The sequence below is a fragment of the Cricetulus griseus genome, chromosome 2 (genome assembly GCF_003668045.3).
Source record: "Cricetulus griseus strain 17A/GY chromosome 2, alternate assembly CriGri-PICRH-1.0, whole genome shotgun sequence".
Classification (NCBI taxonomy): Eukaryota; Metazoa; Chordata; class Mammalia; order Rodentia; family Cricetidae; genus Cricetulus; species Cricetulus griseus.
In genome coordinates, this window is record NC_048595.1 from 342751594 (window position 1) to 342763709 (window position 12116).

Sequence of the window (12116 nt, forward strand, 5' to 3'; positions counted from 1 at the left end):
CGCCTGCTGGGAATTGTAGTTCTGGGGCCTGGCTCGCAGTCCGACTAGGTTCACTCCTCCTTCCTCCGCTCTTACTTTTTTTTTTTTTTTTTTTTTGCCAAACCCTCCAGATACCCACAACCCCCCGCGGCGCAGGGTGGCACTGGGGCTGGGGAGAGGACAGGCAAGCGGAAGTGGGTGGAGCTCAGACTGACGGGGAAATGTCAGCGGACTGACCGGGTACGGGTTTTTCTTCCCCCGGAGCCCACAGGCCTTTGGGTGACCACCGCCGCGGTCGCCTTGGACTGTGGGTCTCTGACCCCGGCAGGCTGCGGCGGACGCGAAGCTTCTCAGTCCCTTCCAGACGCTGTCTGCCGCGATCCGAAGGTGAGCCTGGGGGCGGGGGAGATGGTGGTGAGGCGGGTCGGGGACTGGGGTCCCGGCCCAGGCTGGCGGAGATAGATTGGGGGGTTCGACATGTTGAGCGGCCTCCGCCGCCAGGCCCATCTCCCTGGTCTCGGTCGCCCGCCAGGTGAGAGGCTGTGGGAGGCACACCTGCCCTCCTGCCAGACGGCTACTTCCTCCACCTGGCAGTGGGCGGCCCTTAGGACTGGGTCTGTGGACACCATCCTTACCTCAGCTGTAAAATAGGCTCGGGGACGACGCACACCCCACGGGCTTGGCCTGAGGATCACATCAGATAACGTGCGTGTGGAAGCCCTATGAAGCTCCAGCGCAGTTCCCAGAGAAGCAGTGGTTAACTTGAGGGCAGCAGGAGCCAGCGGTGGTTCCCGCGTGTATCCTTGACGGGTCTCTCAAATGCAGCCAAGGGAATCAGATGACGACCCTATGCTTGCAGTGAGAGACCACCCTGAAAAGCTGTTATGGTGCCTTTGACTCAACCCACAACTTCCCTTTGGTTCTCTGCCTAAAAGCTAAGCTAATTTAGGCTCTCTGAAGAGGTCGGGGGGCGGGGGCGATTAGATTGGAATGACCATGCGAAATGCTAGTGTGCAAACTGTGCTAAAAACGTGACTCCAGGGCCACAGGGGAGAGGGTAGGGGATGCATTTCAAGTCCAGTAAAAATGAAGAGGGTTTATAAAGTTGATGGACAAAAGCAGGCTAGCTCCATCATAAAGTTAAGAATATTGGTTCATATGTTAGATGACATGCCCCTGAGTTTCTATGAGGGGAGGGGCCAAGACTGGTTTTATAACGGAATTAAATCCCTCTTGCTCAGGCGTGTGTTTGTTTCTAGCGTGGTTCTTGCATCAATCCCCCTTGGCAGAGGGAGGGATTTATAAACTCTTCGTTTTTAAAAGTGAGATTGGTGTAAAAGTGGGAAAAAAAAGAAAAGCGTGCTGGCCTAGTGCACACCTTAAAGCTTATCACTCAGGAGGCAGAAGCAAGTGAATCTCTGTTGATTTCCAGGCCAGCTTAGTCTACAGAGTGAGTTCCAGGACAGCCAGAGCTGTTAGACAGAGAAGCCCGGTCTCGAAAAACAACAGAAACAGGGGAGGGAAGAGGGAGAGAGACTTTGTTTGCAAAGTGATTTTAATTGAAAGAAAGCAAAGTCTACTCCTGAGGCAGAGGCAGACAGATCTCTGCGAGTTTAAGGCCAGCCTGGTCTGCCTAGCAACTTTCAGGACAGCCAGGGCTATACAGAGAAACACTGTCTCGAAAAACAAAACAAAAAACCAATCACACAAACAAAAAATGACTAGTATTCACAGTTCGTTCGTTCGTTCGTTCATTTGTTCGTTCGTTCGTTCATTCAACTGTTGTGGTAAGAAAGAAAGTTAAAATGAGACCCTCTGAGGTTTTATATAAAGTTACCTTTTGTTACCTTGGAAAACTCATTTACCTTCTCTTGAACTGTGACCCTTCGGTTATGATTGTAACTCATTCAGAAAAAACAAATGCAGTACAATCTTGAAGGAGAGTCAACAAGATGGAGCTTGCAACCTAATGAAAGAAAACACAACAAAAATAGCTTAACACCATGCTGATAAACGGTGCTGAGCTAGAAAGTAATTAGTAAAGGCCACCTCAAAGATCTGGTGGGTGGGAAGGTATAACAGATGAGAAATTTCTAAATTTAAGCATAAAATATAACCGCGTTCAGCCCTAGGTTTAACTAAGGGTTACCAGAGAATGTGTAGGATCTTTAAATTAGTGGACACAAGGTCCTCTTGAGGACGCCAAGGACAGCCTATCAGCTTTGAAATTAAGAACCTTTGCTGGAACTATTCTTGTTTAACATGCATTTCTTTTTTTTTCCCAACTTTTTTAATTTGAATTAGAAACAGGATTGTTTTACATGACAATCCCAGTTCCCTTCTCCCACCTGTCTGTCCTCCCCTACCCCCGCAACTAAAACCTATTTCTTTTTATTTCTTTTGCATAATTTCTTCTAATCACAGCTGTTTCCTTAATATGGTAAAAAAATTAAGGTTTAAATTGACACACATGATTCCTTTTGACAGAGGAATTCTGTCCATTTAGATCTGAGATTATTAGCTAAAGACTGCCCTCTAGTCTCTTAAAGGACTATCATTATTGTTGCTAATGTAAAATATTTTATTTCCTGATTGGTCATAATTAATCTTACTCAACACACATTTGCATTTCATTTTAATAAGTCTTGAAACATATTTTTAGCATTTGGATTAATCTGACTCCAGAAACAAAGAAACATATTTTATATAACTGAAAATATTATATTATTAGGTTGAATAATACCCAGTGCTCTTGGGAGCTTGAAATAGAACACAAAGTGACATTATAAATTGAGAAGCATGAGCTGTTTGGAAAAGGCATTAACAGTGTCCTTAATGCAGCTAAAAACACAGCATAGTTACAAGGCCATCTATGTTTTCAGGGCCTAGGAGAGGCTAGAAAAGACTGGCAATCCTAACTGGCTATGATATATATGTACATGTATATGACATATGTGTGTATGCATACATGTGTATAACTATGTCTACATAGCCATCTATTCAGTACTAGTTGGTCTCATTTTTGAAAATCAAATATAGCCAGAGAGATACAGTTAAGCCTATAGGCAATATTGCATCATAGAAAGAAATTTAAAATTTTTCCCCCTTTTTGTTATTTAGCTTAAGGGAACAAGTACTGGAGACAGTTATAGCAAAATGTTTTCGTTGCTGGTCAAATTTTATAACTGTCCTTTTCTCTTACTTGGTTTTAAAGTTATCTTCAGTTTATTGGATTAAATGATCTGTGATGGGCAGGGTTAGATCAATAACAAAATTATTTTTTCTGTTGTACTTTGTACTTCTCCCATGAAATTTAGAAAAAAAATACTGTAGTCTAAATGAACATATTAAACATGATTTTTTGTTTTTAGCATTCTGTCTTGATATGTCTGGAAAAAATAGGAATGTTTTATTTTTATGAAAATAGAACCATAGAAATTACTTAAAACAAATTTCGTTTTTAAAGAATGTCTGGATTGGAGGTGAGACATGAAATTGAAACCCGTCCACTGTGGGCAGAACACCTCAGTTTGGATCTGTTTGGCCACATACGGCTGTGAGGACTTCCATAAGCTGCTTATCCACCCTGCCATCTTCTCCTTATTAGTATCAAGAATTCTAGCAATCTTTCCTCACTAGATTGTGGAAACTAAATCAACAAAACAAATAATGTGCAGTGTAATATCCTAAACATTGACTAAATCTTAGAGTTCCTTTGTAAACACATTACCTTGTTATAAAGGTTTATCTCTGGATAAAGTAATTCTTACAGTTTCTGCAGCTGAAATTATCAAGGGTTTGTTGAAAGGTTAGTGTTCCCCTTACCCACTGACCTGGTTGCCACTTCAGCCTTTCAAGCCAGTGACAAAGATGAGTTATCTGCTTGTGCCTCTTGCCATACTTTGGAATCCTTGTCACCTGGTTTGTCAATTCCTCCCAGATGGACCAAAACAAGAACTAACCATTCTGACCTTTTGTCTTTTTAAAAGTGCAATAGTTGTTTGTGCTATTGTTCTGAATGGAATTCTAGCCACACAGTCTTTAACCACAAGAATAATGGTTATATTTAAGACATTTCTTGTTAGTGGTGGGAAATTGCTTTCTTTTACGTTTTATGTTTCATTTATTCTGCTCATTTTAATTCATGTTGTTAGGCTCTTGAGTTATCATCTAGCTTTCTTTATGCCATATATCTGAGTTAAAATAATTATTTAAATTGATACTGCAACTAGGATGTGGCTTAGTGGTGGAGAGTTTATGTAGCATCTCAAGGCCTGGAATAAAAGAATACCTTAAAACTAACTCTTCTCAAGGAATTTTTTTTATTGGTTTCAGAATTTGGGGATTTGACAATGTTTTTGCCAGTTATTTGTTTGTATTCTCATCAGTTAGTTCAGATTTATTTATTTATTTATTTATTTATATTCTCTTTTACTTGAGCTCCCTCTTTGTCCTGTCCTCTTTGTTTTTTGAACATTTGGAATTCCTCAAATTCCAAAATTATCTTAATCTTTAAATTTTTCTTTCACAGTGAGTTTAGTCTGCATAACCATTATCAGCCACAATCCTACATAGAAAATAGTACTCCTGAACCATTAATTTTAGCAAGATGGTTATAAAGGCATTTGAAATAATATTGAATAATATTTTGACCATTGGAAAATGATGCAACTGGGTTTTCAATATTTAAGGCTTTTGGACCTGGTGTCTTGAAGGGTACAATCTAACTACATGTACGGCACAAAAATTTGACCAATTAAGTCAATTGGCATTTTGATTTTGAGTAAATCAAATTTGGTGCTACGGTGTTAATACCAACCCTCGAAAACTAGGATGTTTCCAAATATTAACCATCATCTTCTCCCCAAACCTGTTATTTTAATATTTGAAGAATATGATAAGTCAACCTTTGTTGTGGTCAAAGGCAATTTTTTCCTTTGGCTCTTGCAATCTTTTATAGAGTTACACACAGTTACAATTTAGCAAAAGTTCTGTAATAATTAACCCACCCTGATTATATGCTTAAATGAAAGACATTATCTTGTCTGGCACTGGTGTGCTAGATGTACCTTCTTGACATGGTTCTGAACTATATTTAGTTTCTTGCCAGCAGACAGATTAATTGTTTAGCTACCTTGCACACTGAATGAAATAATGCTAGTTTGTTGCAAGGGAGCAATAATCTTTTTGAGCCAGGCTCATTTCTTACAAAGGGATGAGGATGCACTTTGGGAGTTGTGGTAACCACAGAGACAGAAGTAAAATGCAGTTGTTTTCCTTTCTTATATACGTTCTTGTGGAAAGCAGACTCTTGAGGCTGAAACCAATGCTTTGAGACCATTGGGCAAGTAGGCACTATCTAGAAGACAGCAGAGGTAAGCAGCTAGCACATATTCAGAACCTGCTTTTTGTCTGGAACGCTTCCTTAGTGTTTTATGCATATTGATCTTTATAGCCACAAGTGGGAGGTACTCATCCTCATTTAAGAGCTTATATTGCATAATGTTTCATAGTTTCTAAGCCCAGGTTTTACAAGATGTAATAAAACATGTATTTTAAAAGAATTGTAACATCCAGCACAATCTTTGTCTGTGTACTTAATACCACATAAAATATTGACCTTAAAACAACTTTTAATTACAAAGTGCTGTTATTTATTACTGAAAATTAAAAACACACATACAAGAAGGCATAAAGAAGAAAACAGAAACCATTTTTTCTTTCTTTTCTCTTTCTTTCTTTCTTTTTTTTTTTTGTTTGTTTTTTGAGACAGGGTTTCTCTGTGGCTTTGGAGGCTGTCCTGGAACTAGCTCTTCTAGACCAAGCTGGTATCAAAATCTTTTTTTCATACACCATTATTACCACTTTTTGTTTTATTAAATCTTCATTTTTATGTGTTCAATTGGCCATGGTGAGACTTGAGGACTTCCTGGACTAGTTATTGCAACCATTTAGTTGTTCTGTGTGTTTATATATATGGCTATAGTGAAAATGAACATTGTAGATAAATCTTTAATATCCATTTTGCTGTTTCTTTTGTGCATGTGTGTGTATGTTTGTACACACATACTTGTGTGTATACATGTGTATTTATGTGACTGTACAAGCATCTGTGTGCATGTGAGGCCAGAGAGCCACCTCTGCTGTTGTTTCTCAAATGTTATCTACCTTATTTTTGAGAAGTGTCTCTTTCTGAAGCTTGCTGATTAGGCCAGGCTGGCTAGCTGGCAAGCCACCTGTCTCCTTCCCCTTAGCACTGGAATTTTAAGTGTGTGTGTGTGCTCTCACTCTCAGCTTTGTGTTTTGGTTTTTCGTGAGAATGATTAATTCAAAAAGGAATGGATGCCACGCCAGTATAGTTTGCTCTCTCTCTCTCTCTCTCTCTCTCTCTCTCTCTCTCTCTCTCTCTCTCTCTCTGGATTTTGATATGTATTGCCAAACTGCTGTTCCATTGTTAACAGCACCATATTTTTAAAAATTGACAATTACTTTTACAAACTATAATATATAAATAACTAGGTTAGGTAGAGAATAAAATAACCTGCCTTTCAACAGTTATTTAGTTGCAGCAACCAAAACAATCTATAAAAATTCATAGGTAGTCATAGAAAGTATTGTCATTCTATACTTAAAAAGTAATTCCTTATTTGAATCTAGGAACAAGATCAAAGATACAGACTTTAAACCCATATTCTTTCAGGTTAGGGAAACCCAGTGAATCTCCAATTTCATTGGACTTCACCTGTGTCATGACACAAAAAGAGACATAAATGATGTAGACAGAATACTGGACCCATAAAAATAGCTACCTCTTAATCTCTAGAAATGAAGTGAGAGCATCCAATGCATGGACTTCATATGTCACATCAGCCTTGATGAGGGGAACTAAAGTTTGTTCACTATGAATTCTTAGGTTCTTCTTCAGGGAGGAGTATAAACCTGCTGATGCCTTGAAACCCTAAACAGAGAACTCAGTTGAGCTATTCTGTGCTTGGAATTTTGATTCACAGAAACTACGACAATGAATAGTTGTTCTGCATTACTGCACTAATAGAATAGTACCTGACTATGAGGAGGGGGTACAGACAAACCTGTCTTTTACTGAGATTTAAGACCCATAGTATGTTTTAATCTATAACATTTTAAAGTACAGAGACTGAGAAATTGAGAAACATAGTAAAAATATTAATGTGTCAGCCACACCCGCTTGGGGGCTGGCACAGGTGACGTAGACCACACACACTTGGGCGTGGTCAGAGTGACCTAGCAAGACTTTAAATATGAGGGTCACATGCATGCAGCTCTCTCTCTGTTCCCTCACCCACCTGGTTGTACAAGACTGACTCTGTCACATAAATACACTCCTAATAAACTGTCTGCTCATCAAACAGGCTCTGACTCCATTGAGATACACATTAATTGTTTTTCACATTACCTGGTGTCAGAAGTGGGATTTTGATTCTGAACACATGGGTGGGTTTTGGCTTTTGACCGGATTGATTCCCCTGCCACGTCGCTGCCTGGATAACCTTTCATCTTCGACCATGGCACTGAATGCCACAGAGTGTCTCTGCCACCTTTTGCACTGAGTGGAGCCCACTCGATCAACCACCTGCCCATCCAAGCAGAACCAGCGCCTGCCTCGCCCTGCCGCTTAGAGGTTTCATTCCTCCAGTCAGTCTCCCAACTCCAGTATGGTCTCTGCCCTGCACCTCCGAGCCCATTCCAGCCAGGCCTAAAAACCTGCTCGGGCACTAAATACTGTTTGGCCTGAACTCGGTTTCTACCCCATTGCTTCTGTGACTTGGGACTAAGACAAGCCTGGCCACATGTGGTTTCTACCCCATTGCTTCTGTGACTTGGGACTAAGACAAGCCTGGCCACATGTGCCATCAGTGGGTCTCCTCCATTTTTGGAAACCTGAGGCTCCTCCCCTTCCATGCTGGCCTTCACAGCAACAGTACACATGACCCGCTGCACAGCGGCTTGGCTCCAGATAATGCTTGGCCACATTGGAAGAGTTTCTTTTTCTCTGCAGGCCTCTGCCCAAGTGCCAAGCATTGCAGCCTCTCACGAAAGAGACACAGTTTCTGCCTGGCTGAGTCGTGTGGTCGAGAGTCATCCGCAGGTACCTGGAACCCCACTACAACCCTGAAGGTTATCCAAAACTTTTCTGCTAACAACAGGCAATCCTTTCTGTCCATTCTAATAGTTTGGAAAGTGTTTAGGTATTTTTCAGGTAGTCTTAAAACAGACTTCACCTCCAGTTCAGCAGGAAGTAGAATGGAGAATACTACCCCTTTCTGCACTGTTGATACCTAGTTAGGGCTAGTTTCCTATTGTTTAAGGTTGGCTTTGGAAGGAGGTGTTTAAGCTTAGACATCTCATTGAGATGATTTTAAGGTTTAGTTGGAATAGTCACAGTTAAGATGTGACATTAGTAGACTCTTTTATTTCTTGTTATTTACCCTTATGATTGTTAATGATAGATAATTTACACTGTTAAGTTTTAATCCTCTTTTAGACTAAAAGGGGAATTGTAGGGGGAAATGCTGACCACACCCTCTTGGGGGCTGGCACAGGTGACTCAGACCATGCACACTTGGGCATGGTCAGAGTTACATAGCAATACTTTACAATGAGGGTTGCATTCATGGGCTCTCTCTGTTCCCTCAAGACAAGAAAAGACAAATGATAGTCCCCAATTTTTCTCCTATTCTGTATTATATCAATTGGTTTCTTGATATAATACAGAAACTCTGAAGTTTATTTTAACAACATGCTTAGATTTAGGAGGAAAGCCAAATCCAACTCTAAAGTCAGCAGTGGTTTAATTGAATAGGGACTAGGAAGTAAAGAGAAATAAATGTAGAGTTATTTTTTGAATTTTGTTTGATGGTTATAGCTACCTTCTCTTCTTTAAGTATCTACCTCTGCAGTGTCCTTGACTTCTAGAGATAAGTTTTTCTGTGAAGATAAAAACAAAACACTTAGCCGGGCGTTGGTGGCACATGCCTTTAATCCCAGCACTAGGGAGGCAGAGGCAGGCAGATCGCTGTGAGTTCAAGTCCAGCCTGGTCTACAAGAGCTAGTTCCAGGACAGCCTCCAAAAGCCACAGAGAAACCCTGTCTCGGAAAAACAAAACAAAACAAAACAAACAAACAAACAAAAAAACCACTTGCCTTTCCTTTGGAAGTTTTCTATACAGTTTATGAGATATACCTTGTTATATTACCTATCATTCTTCCTCGTTGAGAGGTTATTCTTTTTCGACTCGAATTTTGATTAACTTTGATGGTATCCAAAGATTTTCTTCTGCTGTAGAAACAAAGACGAAACAACTTCCCCAATGTGATAGATATCCTGGTTTCCATACAGAGGTCAGTACATCTTTGAAGTTACCGGCTGATTCAGTTCTTCAGTTTTTTCCATAGTCCAATGTCTTTCTGCAGCTGTTTGTCCTTTCTCATTAGCATTAAGAATGTTTAGTGTTAATAAAGCATTATGTAACCTATGTTTGGGGGGTTTTGTTCCCCCAGCCTGTTTATGGAGCATTTCTTTTAGTGTTCTATTAGACCCTTCCACCACTGCTTATCCTATAGGATTGTGTGGTATACCGGTTACATGCTTTATGTTATAATATTTGAAAAACTGCTCCAATTTAGTGGAGACATATGCTGGAGCATTGTCAGTTTTTATTTGTACAGATATACCCATAAGGGCCATCAACCTCTAACAGATGTGTAATAACAGAATTGGCCTTTTCAAAGCTAAGAACAGTATCCCATTGAAATCCTGAAAATGTATCTATAGTATGATGCACATATTTTACATTTCCAAATTCTGCAAAGTGAAAGACATCCATCTGCCAAACCTCATTTCTCCGAATGCCCTTAGGGTTACAGCCTGCTGGCAATGGAGCTTGATTTTAAAAGGAACAGGGAGGACAGTTTCTCACTATCTCCTTGGCTTGTTGCCAAGTGATGGAGAAGTCCTTTTTCAAACCTTTGCTATTTACATGATGTTTCTTATGAAATTCTGAGGCTTCTAGCATACTTCCTATCAATCTCCTCATTGCCTTTTGCTAGTGGGCATGGCAGACCCGTATGGGATCTAATATGTGTAATATATTATATATATTATATATATATATATTATATATATGATGCATATATAGGATTAATTTTGTTCTTGAGTGTTTCCTGTAATTGTATAAACAGTGAAGTTAATTCTGTATTATCATGAACAAATTCTGCAGTCTCAATGTGTAACACCACTCTCTCTCTCTGCATATTGAGAATCAGTAACTATTTTAAGAGGCTTTGTAAAATCCATAAGAACCACAAGAATTTTGTATAATTCTGCCTTTTGTACAGAGTTATACTGACTTTGAACTACTTTACTTACCTCTCCTGATTTATAACCTGCCCTACCTGATTTGTTGTCATCAGTGTAGAAGGTAAGAACTCCAGAAATAGGAGTTTGTCATACAATACGTGGAAGGATCCAGATTGTCTTTTTATGAATTTACTTCTGTCAGTTTTGGGATAATTGTTGCTAATTGTTCCCAAAAAGTCAGTAAGAGCTATCTGCTAGTATTCATTGTCCTAAGGAGGAAATTTCATCATTAGTTAAAGGTACTATAATTTCTGCTGGATCTTTTCCAGTCAGCTGATGAAGTCTTAATTTGCCCTTTAGAATCAAATCAGAAGACTTTTCTTTGTACATCTTTAGCTTTTTACTCTGTTTATGTGGCAATAATATCCATTCCAATATAATATCTTCCCTCTGCATCAGAATCCCTGAAGGGTATTCTCTGGATCGTAAGATAATCAGAATACAGTCTAAATTAGGACCACATGGTCTATATGTGTATCCAGTATTCTGCCTTCCACCCATTGCAATTCTTTTTTCAGCTTCAGCGAATAATATTCATGGACTGTTTAAGTCCTTGTCCCCTTTAGGGGCCATTTTTAAATGCTTTATGTCATGTCCTTGCACTCCAATTATCGTCCGTAGTTGAGAAATTTCCTCTAGCAGCTTCTTAAGACTACTAAGAGTTTGATAAGGATCTCTTCTAATTTGTACTTGTTGAGGTATGATTCTTTGTAAGTTTATCTTGTAACCTAAATAATTCATAGAATCTCCTCTCTGTATGTTTTCTGGGGCAAACTGTAATCCCCAATGAGGTAGAACTTCCTTCACTGTTTCAAACATTCCTTCTAATGTTTCTTTATTAGAATTTGATAATAAAGTATCATCTATATACTGATAAAGAATGGATTGTAGAAATTTCATATGAATTATCTCTAAAGGTTTTTGTAGAAAGTGCTGGCACAAGGTAGGACTATTCAACATTCCTTGTGGCAAAACCTACCACTGAAATCTCTCAACTGGCTGTGAGTTATTAAGAGTTGGTACAGTAAACATAAATTTTTCTCTATCATTTTCTTGTAATGGTATTGTGAAGAAACAATCTTTCAGATCAATGACTATGATCAGCCATCCTTTAGGAATCAAGGAAGGCAATGGCATTCCAAGCTGCAGAGAGCCCAGTGGCTGAATTACTTTGTTGATGGCTCTCAGATCAGTCAGAATTCTCTACTTACCTGACTTCTATTTGAAGACAAATACAGGAGAATACAGGAGAATTCCAAGGGCTGGTAGATGCTTCTATATGCCCAGCCTCTAGCTGTCCCTGCACTAACTTTTCTAAAGCCTCTAGCTCCTCAGAGGTCATAGGCCATTCTTCTACCCAAACAGGTGCATCTGTAAGCTACTTTAAGGGTAGGGTCTTTGGCTCCTCTGAAGGTTTATCATTTGTACTTTGTTTTTGTACAGCCTGGATAGTTGGTAACCGTTTTCCATAGGGCCTTACTATATTTTGCTTTATGCCTTGAAGCTCGAAGGCTTTTCTCCCTCCCTCCACAGAGCTCTCCACTGTATCTGAGTCAAATTTTTTAGCACAGCTGATGCTAGGCATTCCAATTCCATGGGCATCACCCTATTAAAATTTGCCCATGAATTTAATAATCCTTTCACATGAGGACTATGAAGACCATATGAAACAATTGATTCCTTAATTCCCTTAAGGTCTTTCATTTGGATGGCTTCCCAGTGATATGCATCTGGCCAT

The 12116-nt window shown here is 39.6% G+C and overlaps 1 protein-coding gene across 3 annotated transcripts in view; it reads left to right on the forward strand.

The window, feature by feature from the left end:
- Nucleotides 1-160: 160 nt before the first annotated feature.
- Lmbrd2 (LMBR1 domain containing 2) overlaps nucleotides 161-12116 on the forward strand; it is a 63746-nt gene continuing 51790 nt past the window's right edge. Inside the window, exons 1-2 of one of the 3 annotated variants that reach the window (XM_035440602.1) lie at nucleotides 161-366; nucleotides 8018-8107. The gene's annotated coding sequence lies outside the window, so the exon portion shown is untranslated. The remainder of the gene's footprint in view (nucleotides 367-8017; nucleotides 8108-12116) is intronic. The other 2 variants (XM_027401302.2, XM_027401303.2) reach the window with 2 other exon arrangements.